Raw genomic sequence first — 15,617 nt, forward strand, 5'->3', positions numbered from 1 at the left:
GTAAAATGGAAGTACTAACACCCTGAGTTCATATTTAGTGTCTAGTTCCTCAGGGTCACTCCGTGAAAGTCACAGTCAAGGTGGAGCATCCAGGAGCTAGCTGTCCAGTGTTTTCTGCCCAGACACACTGCTTTCAGGGCCAGATTTCACTGTGTTCTGCCCTCCGGAGATGCCTCTTTCCCTTTTCTCTGCTGTCCTTCATGCATGAGGTCCCCAGAGTGGGTGGGATAACAGGTTGCTAGGATTGGAGGGGGATGCTATGGAGAGGGACAGACCCCGACTGGCAGGGGTTGACCATCAAGGTGTTAAGAGGGTCACTTGGGGCACAGGGAAGTCAAGAAACCAGGTTGAAGATGGGGGATTGGACTGCTTTCAGTTGACAGCAAATGTTAATAAATATTGAGTTCCTACTCTGGGGACAGAGAGAAGCAAGATCTGGTCCCTGCCCTCTGGGGGCTCGCAGCCTAACTCCTTTGGCAGGTCAGACCCAAGGGCTGAAGTGGATGGGGTGTTAGTGGGCTCCCTCCCGGATCCATACGGGTTGGCATCCCGCTTTCACCAGCACCACTCACCCCGCTCCTCTCCTCTCGTGGGACCTAGTTCTTACTAGCTCCCCTGACTCGCTTTCCTCATCTATAAATTGGACCCTGAGCTTCCAGCTCCGCGTAAGCCTTGGAATTGGGACCCCCCCAGTAGTTGAAGGGGGACCCCAAAGCACAGGCTGTGCCGAGGGTGAGACCTCCCGGCCTGGATTCAAGGGCTGGCGCAGAACTGGGGGGACGCAAAGACGCTTGGGGGGCCAAATCCCAGCGGCTCTCCGCTCGCACCCGGGGCCTCTCCAAGGGCCCCGGGGCGCCCCGTTCTGACTTGGCCGCCCCGAGAGCACGAAGAGGTCGGCTTCAGCGTTCGACGGCGCCGGCGGGGGCCCGGGGGACAGCGAAGGTTTTATGGCGTCCCTAACCGAGCCCTCCAGCCGCCGCCCTGCCCTCCCGGGCTTGGGGCAGACAGCGCGGGTTCCCGACTCCCTCCCGCAGCCTCCGCACCCAACCCACCTTCCCCCACGCACCTGGGGGGCTGGGACGTGGGGGTGGGGACCGACTCAGGGCTCCGACGTCACTCCAGCGGGGGCCCGCCCCCAGCCCCCAGCCAACCCGAGGTCCCTCCTGCGCCCCGCCCCGCCATCCCTGCAACCTGATCCCCGCCACCCCGAGGAGCCGGCCCCGACCGGCTGGCTCCGCTTCCGCGGCCGGCTGGGGGTTGGTGGTAATGCAGGTCCCTCCCCAGCCTGGGGCCTAGCCGAGACCCTCTGCTTCTGCTCAACCTCCCCTCTGGGGATCTCGGTCGCCTGTGACCTTTTTCCTGTTCCCTCCCAGGCTGTGTGAGCCCCAGACCCAGGCCAATAGCTATAGCATTCATCCCTGTGTCTCTGGGCCCAGCACCAAGCCAGGGGGCCCAGGTAAGTGGGTCTTTGTTCCCAAAGGGAGGAGGCCCGCTGGGCTCATGCTTGCATGGATGGGTGCAATGGGGACCAGCGCACAGGGAGCCCCTGTGCTGCCTTGGGTCTGCCTCTAGGACAGGGTCCCTCAGCCTTGAACCACTGACATTGGGCCCGGATCATTCTTTGTGCTGGGTGTCATCCTGTGCATTGCAGGACGCTGAGCAGCATCCCTGGCCTCCCATCTACTAGATCCTCAGTAGCAACACCATCCCCCTAGTTGAGACAACCACAAATATGCCCAGATATTGCCCAGTGTCACCTGGAGGCAAACTGTCTTGGGTTGAGAAAACACTGCTCTGGGGTATTCCAGGGAACTCGCCTGCTGCACACAGGGCACTGGGTCCAAAGCCGGAGGCTTCTGCTAGCCGGGACTCTGTGATGCTGTTCCCAGATCCACTTCTCCACGCGGGTTTACAGACGCCTCCGGCCAGCCTAGGCACTGTGACCTTTAGCCTGACAACATTTGGGCATCATGTGACCAACCAGCTTCTCTCACTGTGCAAACAGCTTCCGGGCTCCTGCCCTGATGTGGGTGCTGAGCGGAGCCCTGGGACAGAGAAACTTTTTCTGTCACTGGCAGTCAGTGTCGTTGTGTTAGAGGTTAATTGGACACTTAGGTAGTCAGGGTCAGGGTCCCCAACAAGAAAGCAAAAAAGCCAGGACAGCTAAGCCAAAACCGCACTAGCATCCTGTTTTACAGCTTAGACAGGACCACAATGGCATCCTGTCTAGCAGTCTCTGCACAAGTGACTTTTGCAAAACATCCTGAAACAAAACAATGAACCATAAAACATGGGTCACTATCACAAGCTGAGGCAGTTAGTCTCCAGATGTCAGCCCCAAAGACCAGCAACATGTGAACAATAACCCGTTAGGTAGACAGGTGCAAGATCAAAGCCCTGATTGGCACACCTTAGCGGCCAATCCACAGGGGCCCACACTCAGGATGCTCAAGATAGTTCCTCAAAAGAGCTTATAAATTTGAACACCAAAACGGCAACCCTCTCGGGTCCCCTCCCTCTCCGGGAGCTTTGTACTCTTGCTCAATAAACTTTGCTTTGCTGCCCACCACTCTTCCTCTGGTCTACCTCTTCATTCTTCGAAGCAGCATGACCAAGAACCTCGGGCACTAAGGGAACAAAAATCCTGTTAACAGTCAGTACCAGAAAGAGACAGGATGTGTCCAATCCCATATTTAGGATCCAATCCCATACTTAACGGGGAACGTTTTAACAGTGCCCCCTCCCCTTGGATATTCATATTTACCTGTATTTGCACAAAGAGTCAAAAGACACCATAACAGGTTAAAGTGGAGGTGTGTGTGTGGGGGGGTGTCCCTGGGGCCAGGCAGATGAGGGTCAGGAAGACTTTTTACTGTGTTCTTTCTCCCTCTCTCCTTCCTCTTACTCTTTCCTTCTCCATGAAAATCAATTATATATATATATTTTAAAAATTCATCTGAAAAAAGAAAAGGAACCCCAAGGTGAGCTCACCGTGTAGCAGCTCCCCCCTCAGCCCATCAGTGTTATCGCTGCCCACCCTTCACGAAGGCCAGCCCCCAGCAGTGCTTGGCCACACCTCTCACTCCACACCCTCCAAGAAAAATAGGCAGCTTTCACCCTGCCAAGTTTTTTCCAGTGCATTCTGCCCTTGGGAGGACTTCGGAGGAGGCTGAATATGGAGGGCCGGGGGAAGACAGAGTGTGTTCATTGCAGGCAGGTACATGGGACCCCCAAAGTCCATTGCCCACCCCAACTTAGCTAAATAACTGCAATTTTAGAAGACTGAGTTAAATTTGTGTTCACGGAACATGCGGGGGCGTCAACACCGCTTGCAGGGTTTATGTGTGTGTGGCTCATCATTAGAAATCATGGTGTGTCCCTCAGGGCAGAGAATACAGCCGGGAATGACGTCTGACCCATTCATTCATTCGCTCATCAGTTCTTCATCAATATTCATTAGAAGCTGTTCCTTGCCACCATGTCATCAACATCAGTCCCCACCCTGAACTCTGGCACATAATTCTCCCTCCCCCATCATCCGTGGACCCCACCTCCCATGTGTGGTCAGCCCCGTGCCTCTGTGCATGCATGCACATGCATATGCACCAGTGTACTTGTGTTGGGGGGTGAGGGCTTACCTGGGAGAGGTTGTGTCTCAGATTGCAAAGTGGAGCCATGGGGGCAGCCTGATCCGGGTGAGAGTTTCTCCCTTGCTCATAGTCATGGAAGTCAAGAGGCGAGTGTCTGAGTCATCAGGAGGTCCCTTCCTCTTGGGGACCAGTGAGCAGGGAACCTGGTGTATTAGTTTGGGAGAGCCATCTGACAAAGCCGCACAGATGGAGTGGATTCAACAACAGATGTTTGTCATCTCAGTTCTGGAGGCTGGGAGTCTGAAATCAAGGTGTGGGCAGGGTCGGCTCCTTCTGAGGGCCCCGAGGGAAGGATCCGTCCAGGCCTCGCTCCTCAGCTTGCTGGTGGCCGTCTTGTCCCTGTGGCTCTTCACGTTGTCTTTCCTCTATGTGTGTCCCTGTGTCCAAATGTTCCCTTTTTATAAGGACACCAGACATACTGGATGAAGGCCCACCCTAATGACCTCCTGGTAACTTGCTTATTCCTGTAAAGACCCCCATTTCCAAATCGTGTCCCATTCCGAGGTACTAGGACTTCACCATATGAGTGGGGTAGAGACGGAATTCAGCCTCTGACACCTGGGCTGGTCCTGGGTGAGGTGAAAGGGGAGTGGGCCTGTCCGCGCAGGCCATAACCAAAGCAGCTTGAGGAATGCAGCGGGCGCTAGGGAGAGGTTCCGTGCTCGGAGTGTGTCCTTCACAAGTGTGGTCTTGCAAATGTGGGGGCTTGGTTCTCTTAGGTGGGCCATGGGATACCCCCACATGGGGAGCTGAGTCTCCCTGGCACCGTGTTGAGATTATTTTTCTCCTCCAGGGAAGCAGATGGCATTAGTAAATGGAGAGAATTATCTATTGTCCATACGCCAAGAACACTGAGATCTGTGTACCCCTTCCCAGATATGGGCGACAGATCTGGGTCAAGGGAGGGCTGGTGGTGAGCAAACGTGAAGAGTGAAGTCCCTCTGTTGAGAAAGTGTGCTTCCTCATCTTTCATGTTTCAATAAAAGGATAGAGAAGAAACTGCCCCCTCAGCATCCCAAATAAGGCAAGAGAGCTGTGATTGGATGTCATGATGGGCCCACAGTCGCCCCCCAGGAAAGCCATAAAAGCCAGGGGCATCTGCCCACCTTGGGTCAGAGAGGCGCCACTGTGTCAGCCACCCCCAGGAGTGAGCCGCGCCAGCCAGCTCTGGGCCCAAGACCACCTGGCAGGAGGTTGGAGAACCCCGTCTTCCAAGGAGACAGGAACCTGAGGTATAATACCTGGATGTAGTGTTGTGCTCCCACTGGAGGGCACAGGGACAGCTGGTCTTCCTGACCGGTTTCTGGCTCATTGTGATCATAAAGGAAGTTCAGCCTTGCAGGGCAGGAGGGAGGTCCCCCAGCCCGGCATTCCCAGGTACAAGGCACTGACTAAATGCCTTTTAAAATGGCCATCCTGGGGCGCCTGGGTGGCTTAGTCGGTTAAGGGTCCAACTCTTGATTTCGACTCAAGTCATGATCTCAGGGTCATGAGATTGAGCCCCCAGTCAGGCTCCATGCTCAGTGCTGAGTCTGCTTAAGGATTCTCTCTCCCTCTGCCCCTCCCCCTGCTTGCTCTCACTCTCTCTCTAAATAAATAAATAAATAAAGTCTTAAAAAAAAAAAAAAAAAAAAAGGCCATCCTGCCTCAGCTGTCCTAACTATGACCGGGGAAAGTTTTCTGGCCACCCTTGGGCCAGCTAGGAGGAGGGACCTGGGGACAGGGTCAGGACTTCTTGGAGGAATCTTTTTTTTTTTTTAAAGATTTTATTTATTTATTTGACAGAGAGAGAGAGACTGCTAGAGAGCGAACACAAGCAGGGGGAGTGGGAGAGGGAGAAGCAGGCTCCTGGCTGAGCAGGGAGCCCAATGCGGGGCTTGATCCCAGGACTCCAGGATCATGACCTGAGCCGAAGGCAGACACTTAACGACTGAGGCACCCAGGCGCCCGTCTTGGAGGAATCTTGACAAGAACCTGGGAAGTTCTGGGTTTTATCTTTTGGAGGGCCATAGTTTCTTTAGGAATTCCCTCCGTGTGCAAATTTCAAATCTTAAAATCCTTAAAGAGGCCATAACCTCTTTACCTCCAGCTGCCCTTCTGGGGCTTACTTCCCCTTCACTGGGGTCTCCCAGCTCCTCCTCGCTCCCAATCCACAGTCTGCCAGGACACTGCCTGGACACAGTCCGCCAAGCATCCCTGAGCAAGCTGCATGCCCAGGCTTACGGTCTGTAAACAAGGATGTTCCAGCCACAACCTCACCCATGACCCAAAGGTGGTCCTAGCCATCCTACCCTGTTCCCTATTTTTTTTTTAGAAAATATTTTATTTTTATTTTTTTAAAAAAGATTTTATTTATTTATTTGAGAGAGAGAGAGAGAAACAGCATGGCGGGGAGGAGGGTCAGAGGGAGAAGCAGACTTCCCGCTGAGTCGGGAGCCCGATGTGGGACTCTATCCCAGGACTCTGGGATCATGACCTGAGCCGAAGGCAGTTGCTTAACCAACTGAGCCACCCAGGCGCCCAAATATTTTATTTATTTTAGAGACAGATAGAGAGCACAAGCAGGGGGAGGGGCAGAGGGAGAGGGAGAGGGAAAGAGAGAATCTCAAGCAGGACGTGGGGCTCCATCTCATGACCCTAAGATCATGACCTGAGCCGAAATCAAGAGTTGGAGTCTTAACTGACTGAGCCCCCCGGGTGCCCCCTGTTCCCTATTTTTAACACAGCTTTGAAAGGATGTGGACTGCCCCAACCACAACCATTGGTTAGCTTTCCATTGCTCGCATAACGCTTTAACAAATACTTCTGATGCTTGAGGACGCGGAGGCACAGTGAGTGCAGCATTTAGCTCCTCACTAAGACTCCAAGGTCCTCCTTCTGGATGGGACTCTCACCCTAATGCCCCCAAGCTCAAGGGAAATCCAGAGAGACTGTCTGGGGGAAGCTGCAGAGCTGCCCATCTCCATCCCCCTGCACGGGTACCAGAGAGCTCTTCTCACTGGTTCGTGTCATTCAACAAATAATTGTTGAGTTGGCCGTCAAGTGCAAGGCACGGTCCTGTCCTGTCCTGTCCTATTCTTTTTTTTTTTTTAGCAAAGATTTTATTTATTTACTTAGAGAGGGAGGGAGAGAGAAAGAGAGAGAGAAAGAGAGAGAGGGAGAGTGCACCAGGGGGTGGGGGGCGGGGAGAGGGGCAGAGAGAGAGGAGAGAGAGACTTTCAAGGAGACTGAGCATGCTGCGCTGAGCATGGACCCCAACCTCACAACCCTGAGCTGAAACCAAGAGTCGGATGCCCAAGTGACTGAGCCACCCAGGCGCCCCTGTCCTATCCTATCCTAGTCTATCCTAACCTATCTAGCACCTCTGAGTACAAGTAGAGTCCCAGGCATTCCAAATTCTGCACAGTAGAGTTTCCTAAATGTGTTTGATTATAGGCATCATCTTGGGGAGCTTGTTGAAATGACAGATTCCCAGTCCCAGCCCTGGAGAATCCTGATGCTGGAGGTCTGAGGTGGGCCTGGGCATCTGTATTCCTAACCAGGACCCCAGTGACTGTTACAGTTAGCCAAGCCTGGGGCCCTGTGGTGGGGACCCAGATGAGCTGTCTACCGTCCCCACCCCTGACTTCCTTGACGGTCCTGTGGAGGTTGCTCGGGAGCGTGGGGGCTCCTGGGGGACTGGCCCACAGGGAAACTTTCAACCACTTTGTCACCCTTTGGGGACTGCTGTGGGGTAGAAAGGGGAAGAGTCAAACGACCTTAGGCCTGTCATCCCCTCACACCTCCCAAGAACTGAGGCTCTGTTTGGGGTCAGGCTGAATATCCTTCTGGAATTTTCAAGGGCTCTGTTCATCCTCCTCCCAGAATTCCTGGAGAACAGAAATCAGATGGGACTGACGGGGTATGGTCGCGGGACTGGGATCCAGGACCCCGGGGCCACTTGTCTGCACCATTTCCTGTGTCCGATAGAAGGGAGAAGCCCTTTCCCACCCAGGCCACTGGGACTTTTGCCTTGACCTTACCTTGTAAGGTAATCCTTTGTTTTCCTGTCTATGTGCTTCCTACCAAACTGTGAACTCCCAGAAAGGAGAATTGTCATAATTTTATCTTCATGTCCCCAGCGCTGGGCACAATGTAGGTGGTCATTAAATATTTGTCAGTTAAGCCAATACACCGTGCCTGGGCATAGAGTGCCCCCTGGTGGACTCAGGAATATGGCGGTGTCTTGGGTTTTGGCCGGAGCAGTGACCCTGGAGGGACGCGTCCTGACCCTCTGGTTCTGGGCAGCCCATCCAAGTGTGAGGTCATGTGGGGCTGGGGTCGGCATAGTGGTCCCTGGAAAGGCATGGCTATCCTAGGATAATGAGGGACAGATGAGAAAGGGACACTCAAGGCAATGGGGAAAAAAGAGTGGGGAAAAGACGGGTTGACAGGAGTCTGAACTGTGGTGCAGAAGAGCGAGGACCAGGAGGGCTGCTCTGTTGGCCTTGGATATTAAGGAAGTGGCACAAGCTGTGGCCATTTCACTTTCCCCTCGAGCACCGCAGGATGGTGGTGATGTGATAAAGCCAGTAGAGATAACAACCCCAAAGCTTTATGGAGCACGGACACTGGGGAGTTGTGTGATCATTAGCCTCATTTTACAGGGGGAGAAGCTGAGGCTCAGAGAAGTTAATAAGTCAGCCAAGATCACACAGCTTGTCAGTGACAGGACTGGAATTCAAAGCCAGGCCATGAGTCCAAGTCCCCGCTCCTTATCATCATCAGCATATTCATTTGCTTTCAGAGCCCACTTGGTGGATCAGATCTCTGGGAAGGGTTGGGGCTGGGACACCAGATCCCACAGCCATGAGCTTTGCTGTTATGTCGAGTTCCCCCGTACGAACGCCTGCCCTCTGTCTCTGGAGAGAGTTTTGGTGATCCAGGGGTTAGAGTGGCTCCCTGAAGTCAAGTGCATGGCTAACTTCTCTGCCTCCTGCCCCTGCTCCTGGGCATTTCCAGGGTCTGTCTGAAACCTCTTTTCTCTCCTGCATCCTCCCTCTTCCCCAGGGCGTGGGTGCTGTGCCAAGGCTCCACCCAAATCAATGGAGTCAGAACTTCAGGGTGCACTTGGGTGGGGGAAGGGGAAGGAGGTTGGAAAGGTGGCTCAGGCATGGGTATTTTTTTAAAAAGCTCCCCAAGGGAGTCTAATATGCATCCATGGTTGAGAACCCCTGCGGGCTTCCGTGTAAATAGATTTAGTCAGTGGAACTGGAAAGCTGTATCGGGATCACCCCTCTTTCTGCTTCATCCGCGGGCCCCCCCAGTGCTGTGCTGTCTCTTCTCCATCCCCACCCCTCCCTGGACAGACACACACGTGCACCCCTGAAGCTGCCCACCACGAAAGCCAAGCCTCCTATTTTCTAGAGCTGGAAACTCAGGAACGTGCAAGCTCTCATCCTTGGGTCTCCTCCCCGTGTGGCCAAAACACACGTTCAGAAAGGGGATCCTGTTGACGGGGAGCCTTGGGGTGCTCGGGCCTTGAACCCAGAGCCTTCCAGGAGAGAGCTTAACTGGGAGAGAGGGCAGGGAGGTTGACGCGTTTCCCTGCCTCTGCCTTCTCAGTCCCAGAGGTGAGGCTACTGCTCCACCACCCCCACCTGCGGCCTCAGCCCCGCCCCTCTTCTAGAACAGTCCAGTGGAGGCAAGAAGTAGGGCAACAGCCTGCTCAACCTAACAGGCGGCTGGGCAGTCCCAGGTGGGCCTCAGAGCTGGCCGTCTGGATGGGCATCTGAGCGTCCCCTGGGTCTCCCGGGCTGGGAGCCAGGAGCCCAAGAGACCCCAGAGCCTGAGTTCCGGCGTCTCCCATCCCTCCTGGGCAGCTTGGTCCAAGAGTGGGCTCTGTCCTCTTCCTTTCTCCGTACCTGTCCCCTCCTCCCTTCCCCGGTTCCTCGTCCACCACAGAGGGTCCCCCTTCCTCTCTGAAGCCCTCACATTCTCTCTCCAAGGGGCTGGAGCCTTCCCCTTCTTCCTGGTCTACTGGCTGGAGGATCTGGAAGGATCAAGGCCACACACCTGGATATGTGTACAGAAGCCTCTCGGCTTCCTGGCTTAAGAAACAGTTACCTGGGGCGCCTGGGTGGCTCAGTCGTTAAGCGTCTGCCTTCTGCTCAGGTCATGATCCCAGGTTCCTGGGATCAAGTCCCACATTGGGCTCCCTGCTCGGCAGGAAGCCTGCTTCTCCCTCTCCCACTCCGCCTGCTTGTGTTCCTGCTCTCGCTATCTCTCTCTCTGTCAAATAAATAAATAAAATCTTAAAAAAAAAAAGAAAGAAAGAAAGAAACAGTTACCTGTCCGAGAAAGCCGGCAGTTCTGGAAACCACCGAGAGATGGCGCTATGGACCGCCCGTAGCTGGCCAATTCCAACTTTCCCTGGGTTCTAGGGAGAGCAACTTCTCTCTACCGGCAGCCCCTTGCACTGCCTCTTGCCTGCCGGGTCCCGCTGCCTAATTTGTGTTCCCTAGTTCTGGCCACCTTTTGGATCTCCCTGGCACTGCCCCACAGCCTGCCTACTCCAAGACTAGGTTTGGCCATCAGGCTCACCCAGCTCTACTTTGTCCAGTCTGTGCTCACTCCCCACCCCACCACCCAATTCTCTGGGGCCTTCATGTGTCCCCTGGAGCCAACCAGAGCTGGAGCAGGCAGGCAGGAATGGGCTGGGGTGGAGCCAAGGTGGAGCCAGGGGGCGGTCAGGAGTTGAGCATGGAAGGTGCTAGAATTCAGCGGTGCAATGGAGCCAGATAGGAGTGAGCTGGGCACACAAGAGGCCAGGGCAGGGCAGTGGATCTTGCCTTCAGTGCTACTGACAAGTGGACCCTGCACTTCTGCACTTTATCCCTCACTTCCTTGGGAGAGGTAGACACCCATTCCCTCTGTTGAAGTTTTAACGACTTTGGTGCTTGGTTTGTTGACAGTCTTCCCTGTTCCTTTCACGTTGCAGGAAGGAGGGAATCAGCTCTTTGAAATATTAATATTTGGTTAGTGCCAGGTAGGGTCTGAGGGGGATTGGGGCAGAGGAGAGAATAAAAAACAAGAGGGACATGGGATGCCTGGGTGGCTCAATTGGTGAAGCATCAGCCTTCGGCTCGGGTCATGATCCCGGGGTCCTGGGATCGAGCCCGTATCGGGCTCCCTGCTCATCGGAGAGTCTGCTTCTCCCTCTGCCTGCCACTTCCCCTGCTTGTGTGCTCTCTCTCTCTCTGATAAATAAATGAATAAAATTTTTTAAAAAGATAAAAAAAAAAGAAGGATATACAAAGATCAAGATGGATAGATGGCTGGGGGTGGTGGTGGAGAGAAGGTCTTTGGGCTCACATTCACAATGGGCTTCAAATTTGTTTTTTAAAGATTGATTTATTTATTTGATAAAGACAGAGTGTGGGGGGGGGGGCAGAGGGAGAAGGAAAGAGAATCCCAAGCAGACTCCATGCTGAGTGCAGAGCCCAATGTGGGGCTTGATCTCACCACCCTGAGATCATGACCTGAGCTGAAACCAAGCATCAGACGCTTAACCGATGGTGGCCCCAAGGTGCCCCGAAATTTGTTTTTTTTTAAATTTAGGCATAACACCATAAAATTTACTCACTTTGTATGTGTACTTCAGTAATTATAAGTAAATTTACAGTTGTGTAACCATTATCAGAACTCAATTTTAGAACATTTCTTCAAACTTAGTATTGACATTATTCCTAAGTGAGTTTGTCCTTAAAGTCCCAGAGTTTATGGGGCTTTACCTGCTGGGAAGGAGAGAAGGTACCCTTCCCATAACTCTGCACCTGGGTCCCATTGCCAGCCCACACCGTGTGTTAATATTTTATAAACCTTGTAACTGTCTGTGTGCTGCATGTCAAAAGCCTTGATTTGTTAAATGCTCTAATTTTCATTAATCCTTTTTTGGACTTTGCATTTTGTAATATACTAAGAGACTCAGGTAATGGAAGTGGGTCAGACCTGTCTGGATCCCGGGGAGGCACAGAAAACCAGAAAGAAATAAAAAAGAACACACCAGACTCAGGCAAGGTGAGGCGACACGATTAGCTTCACGTTCACTACCAGGCAGCATGTATATTCCTCACCTGCTGCCTTGGAACAGGGAGGGAGACACGGTCCTGTCTACAGCTAGTGCTCAGCGACTGCAAAGGCCTGTGAACTCTCAGCTTGCCTGAGTTCTTGGCTTTGAAACACATGCATTCTGGGCAACCCTCTCGGGTCCCCTCCCTCTTCCAGAGCTTCGTACTCTCAATAAACTTGGCTTTGCTGCCCACCAAAAAAACAAAAACCCCATGCATTCTACCAGCTTCTGGAAATGTCTGTGGGAAGGCTGCTGTGGGTGCTGGGACAGAAAAGCAGGGGGGTCAAGGAGGTTTGAAGAGTGTGTACGTGTGTTTGAGGAAGCTGCTGACCTTCCTGAGGTGGGGTCATTCCCAGAGTGTCAGAAACTCACATATTCAAGCCAAATGTGCTTCCCGAAGCCAATATTAGAAGTGTTTGAACTGACTGCTTGCTGGTTCTTCCCACCCCAACCCTCTGTCAGGACAGGGGCAAGAGCCCACAGGGACTGTTTTCTGTTTGTCTGGCATCATTCTAAGAGGCCTGGGGCTGCCCTTGGGTGAGGAAGGAGGAGGAAGCAGAAGGTGGTGATGGGGAGTCTGGGGGGAACGAGAATTCCCGGGCAAGCCCATCGATTTGTCGGCCTCAATTGCCCAACATCCTCTTCCCCATTGCACTCCCGGGGTGGCCGTTGGGTGCCCTCCACTGCCTTCTAGAACCAGCTCTCCCCCTGCCCTGAGCAGTCACCCACCGGAGAGGCGTGGTATGGCGGACAGAAGTTCGGGTTCTTGCAAGTAAATCATCTCATCTCTCTGAGCGTGAGGGGCAGAAGTGAGCACAGTTCAGGGCGTGAGTTCAGTAACCAGCAGCCTAAGTGACGGACAGGTGCAGTCACGTCTCTGCTGTCATGGTGAGCCTCCCGTTGGGGGGGGGGTGCGCAGGGCCGGCAACACAGCTCCCATTTCACAGAAGGAAGCACTGATGACTGACTGAGGCTGCGCCTACAGCTGGGATGCAGCTCAGGGCCAGGACACAAGGGCTGGACCTCCGTGCTCTGCTAACCCCCGCGTCACAGGCAGGCGTCCTCCGGGGCTGGCTCCCCTCACCCACCCCCTAGGCTATCAGCTGTGATTCAGGAGACATGGGAGGCCAGTGCCGGCCAGAGGCTGCTCCTGGGCATCTGCCCACTTCGTGTGTCCCTGGGGCTTCGGGAGAGGACAGCCCATGAGCACTGGATGCTGCCCCTTCCTCCCCCTCTAGGTGTGCAGACTGCTGGTCTCTGTCGGACCTAGTTTCTGCTGAGCGGTAGCTTAGGGTAAGTGCACAAACCCTAAGCGCTCTGTTGGATGGATCTTAACATGCTTGCACCACTTTAAGTTCTATTGCCTTTCTTCCTCCTGAGGATGGAGTTTGGCAAGAGGACGAGAGAGAGGCCTTGACGGCCTGGCTTCTCTGTATCTATCCCCAGTTCTGGGCAGTGTGGTGGGCACATGAGCCTGGGGCTGCGGGGGCCTGTGTGGTCCCTGCTCTCGTGGAGTCTTACCGTGAAAAGGAGGGCATTCAGTGACACCCCGGTGTGGGTGAGCAAACACAGAAACAGACATTGCAAGGGATAGGGACACAGGAGGGGGTTCAGAGGGGCCTGGGGGAAGCAGGCGTATCTTCTGAGGGGATGGCTTGAGTGCAGCCTTGAGTGAGTGAGTAGGGGGGCATGGAGGAGGCTGAAGGTGAAGGAATGACGTTGAAGAGTCACCCATGCCCCTCCCGCTGCTGATGCCCCAGTCCCTGTGACTGGGGCTTTGAGGAGCCCCAGGGCCACCCCTCCGGGTAGAACCCGGAGCAGACCCTGGGTGGATGCTCTCGCTGAGCTCTGCAGGCTCCCTTGGGACCAGGTCTCAGTCTTGGTCCTCTCTCTGGGGTGCGGACATTCTCTTCAGGTCCAGGCACCTGTGAGGGGGACAGGGCCTGCACGGAGCAGTGGCCCTGTGGACAGGAAGCCCCGGGAGCACTCTCGGGGACAGAGAGCGTTCTCAGTCCTCTGGCCAGGACCGACACCCATCTGCTAACCCACAGTTTCGTCTCAGGCTAGAACACAGCGTGCCCAGGGTCAAGCCAGAGAGTGTGCTATGGGCCACGACCAACTGGTTGTGGACTGTGACCCTGGGACTATGGAATGCACTGGAATATGGGTTGGTCAAGCTTGCCTGGGCCCCTGGAGGGTTTGGCCATGTTGGAGTAGCTTCTCTTGAGATGGGCAGGAGGGTGAGGCGCCGGCAGTCCCAGGGAGTCCAGTGGAGAGGCAGGCTGGGCCAGACTGGGAAACCAGAGGCTTCCAGGGCTCTGTCCTCCTTCCCAGCTGCCCTTCCCCCACTGCTTCTCATTCACAGTTATCCTTTTGCCTCCAAGGATCCCGAGGATATTAACCCCCTGGAGACAAAGCATCTGGTACATAGTCGGTGCTGGTTCTCCCCTCCCCTATCATTACGGACTCACCCAACGGTCAGCTCCCTTCTCTGGCCAGCCGGTCATGCAGCCACTTCCTGCTGGTCAGCCCTCAGTGCCCAGCTTCTTGGCTTTTGGTCACACTTGAGGGGTACCCACATGGGTGAGGGGGCCTGGAGCTCCGGAAAGGAAGAGGCAGAGTGATGGGGAGCCATCGACTGTCCAGGAGAGAGGGCAGCTCTGAGATTGTGCCACCTTGGAAAGGGAAGTTCTGCCGAATGGCCCCATAGCTAAATGGCCCCCAAATCTTTTCTGGGGCCCCTGCCATTCACAGGACTCAATGTGGTGGTTGCTGCTACTACTTTGTCTGCCCAGAGAGCCCCCATCCAGCACTGCCCACCCCTGTCCCCACTGGCCTCTGAGCGCCTGTGTCCACACTGGGAAGACACTCTAAACCTGATGAGCCCCAGGCTTGCAGTTCTCAGGCTTGGTCTTCCCCTACATCATGTCCCCTAGCAGTTATTAGAGAGTAGGGCGAAAGTGTCACTTCCCTAATCTTCTAACAGCATGTGGCAAGTTTTTTTTAAAGATTTTATTTATTTAATTTAGAGAGAGAGAGAGAGCAGGGGGAGAGGCAGAGGGAGAGGGAGAGAATCTCAAGCAGACTCCACGCAGAGCACGGAACCCGACGTGGGGCTCAATCTCACGATCCTGAGATCATGACCTGAGGTCGGACGCTTAACTGACTGTGCCGCCCAGGTGCCCCATCATGTGGCAATTTTGCATCATTTCGTTTCTTCCTTAGTGTTCGTGGACAGGTTGGGGCCAGCAGGATCGAGTCCCCTGCCCTTCCTCCTCCAGGAGTCCAAATGTTTCTCTGTGCTCCTAAGATTATTTGTGAAGCACACCTCTCCCTATTGAATCCTATTTTCCTATTGCCTCTCTTTATTTTTTTAATTTTTAAAATTTTTATTTTATTTATTATTTATTTTTATTAAAGAGGCTCCACACCCAACCTGGAGCCCAATGCGGGGCTTGAACTCACAACCCTGAGATCTGAGCCAAGATCAAGAGTTGGACCCTTAACCCACTGAGCCACCCAGGTGTCCCCCTATTGCCTTTCTTTAGAGTAAAGACGTATTCCCTTGGGGAAAGACTGACCTAACGACATTATTACCTCACATTTGAGTATTTTTATAATTATTACACGGTTTATTCCCACAGATTGCCTGTGATCGTCGACATTTTGAAGGAGCCACAGATTTTACCCACGGTTGTAGCAGCGCCAAGTGGACTAGCCACGGGAGATCCTAGCCTCCTCCTTCTCAGTCTGGTGCGTCCCCTTCTTAACCTTGACATTCAAGACCGTAGCAGTGCCTTTTGGTGGTTGAATTGGAAAAGATGCACTTTTGGGGAAACTTTATAATTATTAGGCCA

Source organism: Phoca vitulina, unplaced genomic scaffold, assembly GCF_004348235.1.
Source record: "Phoca vitulina isolate PV1807 unplaced genomic scaffold, GSC_HSeal_1.0 scaffold41, whole genome shotgun sequence".
Classification (NCBI taxonomy): Eukaryota; Metazoa; Chordata; class Mammalia; order Carnivora; family Phocidae; genus Phoca; species Phoca vitulina.